Genomic DNA, 6,385 nt, shown 5'->3' on the forward strand with positions numbered 1-6,385 from the left:
CCGGTCCCGGCTAGACTTGGCCTTCAGAGGGCATCACAGAAGGAACGTTCCTGGAGGCTTGGCGTGCGATCCGACCTTCCCTGGGCATCCCCGAGGGGACGCCGCGCTGCGGATCAGGAGCCAGGCTATCGCTGGAGCGTTTCAGTGTCGGGGTCCCGCGCGGTTGTGGTGCGTCTCTCCTCTATTTACCTCCGGGGCTAGAAGCCACCAAAGAAGCGGGCAGTGTGCGCAGAGCTTCGGGCAGCAAGTGCAACAGCCGGCCGCCCTCTAGCTCCGCAGCCCCGGGCTCGATCCTCCTCATGGCTCCGGCCACCGCTCGGGACGCTGCGAGTGTCCGCACCTCCCCTGCAGTCCCGGAGTCCGCCCGGCTGGCGGCGGCCGCGGCTGCTGCTGGGCGCGGGGCCAGCGGGCTGCCCGCCCTGGCTTCTGCTGCAGCTCGCGTCCCGTCTCCTTCTCCCTGTCGCTGGTGCGCCCGGGACAGTGCGCTCCAGTGGGAGCCGCCCACGGAAGTTTCAGTCCCTCGGGCTACGGGAGCGGAGGAGCGCGCGGCCGCCCCACGTTCGCCCAGCACGGCTGCAAACCAACTCCGACTGCCGGGCTGCGCGCTGCGCTCCCCTCTTAAGAGGGGCTGGCGGCTCCCCTGCGCGCATGCGTGCTGCGAGGGCTTCCCTCCGCCTCGGGACTCCAGGGGACACCCGCAGCCCTTCACTTCCCTACACCAAAGGTGTGGCGGTGGCCAGGCAGCACTGCAAGTGAACTGAACAGACGTGTGGAAAACGCTTTTTAAGTCGGCCACGCCTTGGAAGCACAGTTAAAGCAAAGAGCGCAGAAGCAAAAGTTTGCTGCGAATCTCCAACATCCAACATTTCCAGTTACTTTGACAACCCTCCAAAGGATAATTACTAATTACTTTCCATGTTACAGACGACACGGTCGTCACTCGGATAGACTTGTCTTGCACAGCTTCCAGCCTCCGGGCTCACGAAAAACACGAATATGGTCTAAGTTGCGTGCGTGGCCTCCTGGTGCCACTGCACGGGACAGTGAAGAGGTCAGCAGGGACACCAATGGTTTGGTCAGTCTAAATGATCTATGTCACTTTATTTGCCTCCCCCATAGTTGGGTGTGGTGCTTGCCGAAGTCCAGCAGAAAGGTGCCCCCGTGAAACATGTGACCTCGGAGGCTTAGACAGCTGCAGCCAGGAAGGCAAGGATCCAGACACAAGAGACTCTAAGAAGGAACGAACAGCTCCGCCCTTGCAGAAAGGAACAGGTGCTGATACTATTGAAGTAGCCATGAGTATTTTTACAGGACCAACTGTGCCTTTCTCAGCCTGGAGTCAGTCCGTGGAAATTCTGGACCCAGCCCCTGAAGGAGGAGCCCTCGGATGTTGCTGGACTCTGCTTCGCTGTGTATTTAATTAAAACCCTATCTGCGACTAACACCCATGCCCTGTTCAGGTCGACAGCTACAGAATACAAAGCAATTTTATTCATAACAAAGACATTTTGGGTTAAACCATTATAGGGCTCTTAATACAACCCCCTCACCTCAGACAGTGAGAGTTAGCCTTCCGGTTACCACCCCAAAATGTTTGCAGAGAAAATTGGACTGCGTGCCTGCTGTTCCCACAAAACGCTTTATTCTTATTTAAGCTGCCTCCAAGTACCACCCCAGGGCTTGCACCCGATGAGCAAACGCTCTACCACTGAGCTCACCCCCAGTCCTGAAACCATGCATTTTAAATGGACCAAATACCAATCTTCTATAAGCTCAGAAATGAACACAACTCCAACATGGAGGAGCCATTCATTTCATAAACACATTCTGTGTGGCGTCCTTGAAGCCAGACACCTTGGTCATTTCCCTCGAGCAGGGTGGTCTCCCACCCACATACTAACCAGGCCCAAACATGACATGGGGCACAATCAGGTTGGTCTGACCATAAACGCAGGCAGACCCTAAGGTCTCTGAGATGAGAGAGAATTTGGACTGAAACATAATCAAACACGTAAAAACAATACAGTATGATGGGACCTACGAGCAGCCATGTTCACGGCCAATCTCTGTGTGAGAGGTGGGTGTGCACATCTATGTCCACATACATGAGCATGGGTGTGGTGGCCAGAGATTGATGTTAGGCCTTCTTCTCAATTACTCTCCATTATGAGACAAGTATCTTACTGAACCTGGAGCTCACCAATTGAGCTAGACTGATTTTGGCCTATAAGCTCCAGAGATTTGCCTGTCTGAGCCCCTGCGCCCCAGCTTCTGCCTCAATGCATGCACGCACACGAATGCACGTGTGCGCGTGCACATACACACACACACAGACACCCGCACACACCCACACACCTGTGATGGGGTTACAGGCCAATGCCACCACACTTACCTTTTTCTGTAGGTGCTGGGGATTCAAACTCAGGTCCTCAGGCTTGTATAGCACACGCTTTACCGACTGATCCATCTCCCTGCCCTTTACAACACAGAGTCAAGAGAAAAGGCCAAGAGAAACATCGGAGGACTGGTATTTAAGTTGAGGCCGGGACAAGCCAAGGTTTGTCAGAGGGAGTCACTCTCTTGGTCAGTATTGTCAGCTTCCATCTGCTGGGACCTGGCTATATTCCAGGCACCTTGTCAAGAGTTTCACATCTGTGCTCTCATTTAAGCCTCACAGCCACCCTAGAAGGAAGACATTGCTTTGCTGATTTAATAGGTGAGGACAAGTTTCCCAGCCCGCACTGACAGAAAGTATCGATTTTCTTGGACTCACTCATTTCTTGCTTGACTCCAAAGACCATTTACCAACCTTCTGGTTGCCATAGTTACCATGTTCCATATCAGTATAAGTTGATTTACTTGGTATTCTGAGGGTTAAATACTGTTCTAAATTTTATTTTACTTTTATAATTATGTGTATAAATGTTTGTCTATGAGTGGGTATGTACACGTGTGAGCTCAGGAGCCAGAAGAGGGCGTTAGATCCGCTGGATCCGAAGTTACAGACAGTTGTGATCTGTCCACCTGGGAGTGCCAGAAAACTCCAATCTCCCGTAAGTGGGTGAGCACCTGAAGTCTTTTCCTTGATTGTTGTTTGATACAAGATATTTGTACTTAGTGCAGATAGTGCTTGCTCTGTACCCCCCCCCTTTCCTGTCCCATTTGTCTGGGTCTCTAAAACCCATGGCTTGCCAGAATTCATGAAAAAAAATTCCTCAGCATTTCACATTGAGTTGGTCAGATGGTTTGGTTTTACCGTGGTTTAAGTACAATGCTGTTGGGTTTTTTTCCCCAAATAGTCAACTATTAGTGTATAATAGGTAAATTTGGAAGTGTGGGGCTTTGAGGAGATTCATTTTCTCTTTTAAATCACTGTATATCTCTTTGATTGTTTCTCTCCGTTTCTAACCCAGGGCTGGGGGTTGGGCCCAAAGTCTTGTCCCTTCTAAACAGATGTCTGCTCCTGAGTTACATCTCCTTCAAATTAAGGGGAGACTTGTGTCGTTGTGACTCAATGTGATCATTGTCTCCAGTGTTCAAAGATCCCACTCATTCTATCTCATCTCCTGGCTTGTTTTTATTTTTACTGTGTACCTAATACGCTGTGTTGAAATTTTAAGAAATAGCGTATCAGTTACTTTTCTATTGTGGGTGCTGCAACGAGGGTTTTAGATGGCCTTGCTCTTTCTGAAGGAAACCTAAAGAAATTCCTTCACTCTCCTTCACAGGCCAGCTGACTTTCTCCACTATTTTCTCCTAAGATACCCAAACTAGCTCCTGTAGCGTATGAGTAGCAGCAACAAATAGTTGTGCACCTCTTATTTGCTTCTCTTTGTTTCTCACCCAGTGCTTGGGGTTATTATAACCAAAACCAAAATCTAGACGGTCTGACCAAGACATATTTAAAACATGCAAAAGTCTGATCCTTCTCTTTTAAAACCGGAATTCTATAAAACATTCTCGGGCTATTTTTTCCTTCCTGTAGGTGCATATACAGATGCATTTATATGAATAAAATAATTTTTAAAAGAAACTTCTGGTCTTTGTCACGTGGGTAAAGTTTGTTGGCACAGCAGTCTTAGGGAAGTCAATATGCCGGTTGTCCAAAGTAGGGTTTGTCACAAGACTTATGTGACCCCGTGGAAATCTGTCGAAAAAATTATGTCTCAACCAGGAATTGTTGCTGCTCAGAGACTGTGGGCTCCCGAACAAAGGTGAGGCGCGGAGGGTCAGATTTAGCCTGGTCAAGATCATGCGTCTTTTTTCATAAGGCCCGAGGCCACTTGTTCTCACTGGGGTGCCGGATGAGAACAAGATAAAGCTGGATTGTACCTTGGGCCTGAAGATTGAGGAATTCTTGGACAGGCGGCTGCAAACCCAGCTTAGATTTGGACCTGACCAAATCTATGCGGACACAAGTCATGCCGGTGTGTTCATCCGCCAGCGTGATATCAGGGTCCAAAAGCACGGTGATCAGTGAAAACCCATCCTTCGCTGCCTGCCTAGAAGCACTTTGACTTCTCCCTCTTCTCTCCTTAAGGTGGCGGCTCAGGCTGTGTGAAGAGGAAGAATGCGAAGAAGGGCCCTGGTGGTGCTGGAGTAGGTGATGAGGAGGAAGAGGATAAAATTAACACTTTCCCGGACTGGAGGACTGTCTAGTTGACTAATATAACAGAATCGACACTTGACAAAAAGAAAGAAAAGAAAAGAAACTCCTGACATCTCACTAGCACCTGTTGAAAATTGTCTGTCTCCAGAAATGACAAGCATGGGCTGTGGCAAGTGGAAGAGCACTTGCCTAGCAAGTACAAGCCCTGGGTTGATTGCCAGTACTACAAGACTAATGAATTAATTCTGACTAGTCCTAACTGCTATCTGGAGTTGATGTGAATCATATGGAGGCCATCGTATTTCGGCTGGCTGGTAGTCGTAAAAGCTTCCGCTCCACCTGATTTTCTGTGGGTTTTAGCAAGACCGGAAATCTCTCGCCTTCCACACACACACAGCAGCGGTCTCTTAAAGCAGAAGAATGTAATGTTCATTCACGTTTCTCCCTTCTTTTTTTCATGAGTAGGAGCAGTATTGTAAATTTCACGTTTCTTTTTTTTTTTTTTTTTTTTGAAGATGTATATATTTATTATGTAGTCAGTGTTCTGCCTGCATGTATCCCTGCAGGCCAGAAGAGGGCACCAAATCTCATTACAGATGGTTGTGAACACATGTGGTTGATAGGAATTGAACTCAGGACCTTTGGAAGAGCAGGCAAAGCTCTTAACCACTGAGCCATCTCTCCAGCCCCTAAATCTCACATTTGTTATGCTAAATGTTCTTTGAAGCTCCAGTATTTGTTACCCAATACACGCTCAAATCTAAATAGTTATGTTATTTTTTTATTTCTTTTTTTGCTGTTGGTTACTTTAACTCTACCTCTTGCTCCATCTTTGTATACAACTCCTGTTAGGATGTTTACTGTTTTAAATTTTCTTTTTAGAAATGTGGAGTTAGAAGTCATCTAGAAATTTTGTATACATGAAGGCAAAATGGGCAAGTTTATAAAAAATGATTGCAACGGGGCTGGGAAGATGTCTCAGTGGGCAAAGAAGTTGTAATGGAAACATGAAGGACCGGAGTTTATCTCCTTCAAACCCACTGCTGCTGTAGACTATAACCCCAGCAGGTCCACTGGCTGCCCACAATGTAGCAAGCTTTTTAGGACTGCCAGCCCCCAAATCATGACACAGAGACTTATTATTAATGATGAAAGTTCAGCCTTAGCTTAGGCTTGTTTCTTACTTGCTCTTATAACTTAAACTAACCCATTTCTGTTAGTCTCTGTGCTGTAGCGTGGCTTTTACCTCTCTTCCTCAATGTCCTGCTTCCTCTGTGTCTGGCTGATAACTCTGCCTTTCTTCTTCCCCGAGACCTCTGTCCCCAGAGTCTCACCCAACCTCTTCCCGCCTGTGAGCTCTTTATTAAACTATTCACAGTGGCACATCTTCACACACTGTAAAGGAATATTCCGCAACACCAAAATCCCAGAATTTAGGAGAAAGACTGGACAGAATTTGCAATCCATGTGTTCAATGAGAGACCCTATCTCAATACATAAAGTGGAAAGTGATCAAGAAAGACATCCAGCATCATCTTCAGGCACACACACACACACACACACACACACACACCTTTCAGCAAAGATTTGCAAATCATATATAGTGGGTCTAGTGTCTATAACATAAACATTCCATAGCTCAAGAATGAAAATAAAAACAACCCAACTTACAAAAGCTTTGAACAGTTCCCTCACCAATAAATGGTCAATCACAGGGAAGGATATTCTTTGTCATTAGTCACTAGTTGCCATAATCAGAACCTCAAGATATAGATA

General features: G+C 47.3%; 1 pseudogene; it reads left to right on the forward strand.

The window, feature by feature from the left end:
• The first annotated feature begins 4,092 nt into the window (after window positions 1–4,092).
• LOC126507602 (40S ribosomal protein S9-like) lies at window positions 4,093–4,659 on the forward strand (annotated as a pseudogene).
• The last annotated feature ends 1,726 nt before the right edge of the window (window positions 4,660–6,385 follow it).

Source organism: Alexandromys fortis, unplaced genomic scaffold (assembly GCF_014885135.2).
Source record: "Alexandromys fortis isolate MF-2015 unplaced genomic scaffold, M_Fortis_MF-2015_v1.1 scaffold_75, whole genome shotgun sequence".
NCBI classification, from domain to species: Eukaryota; Metazoa; Chordata; class Mammalia; order Rodentia; family Cricetidae; genus Alexandromys; species Alexandromys fortis.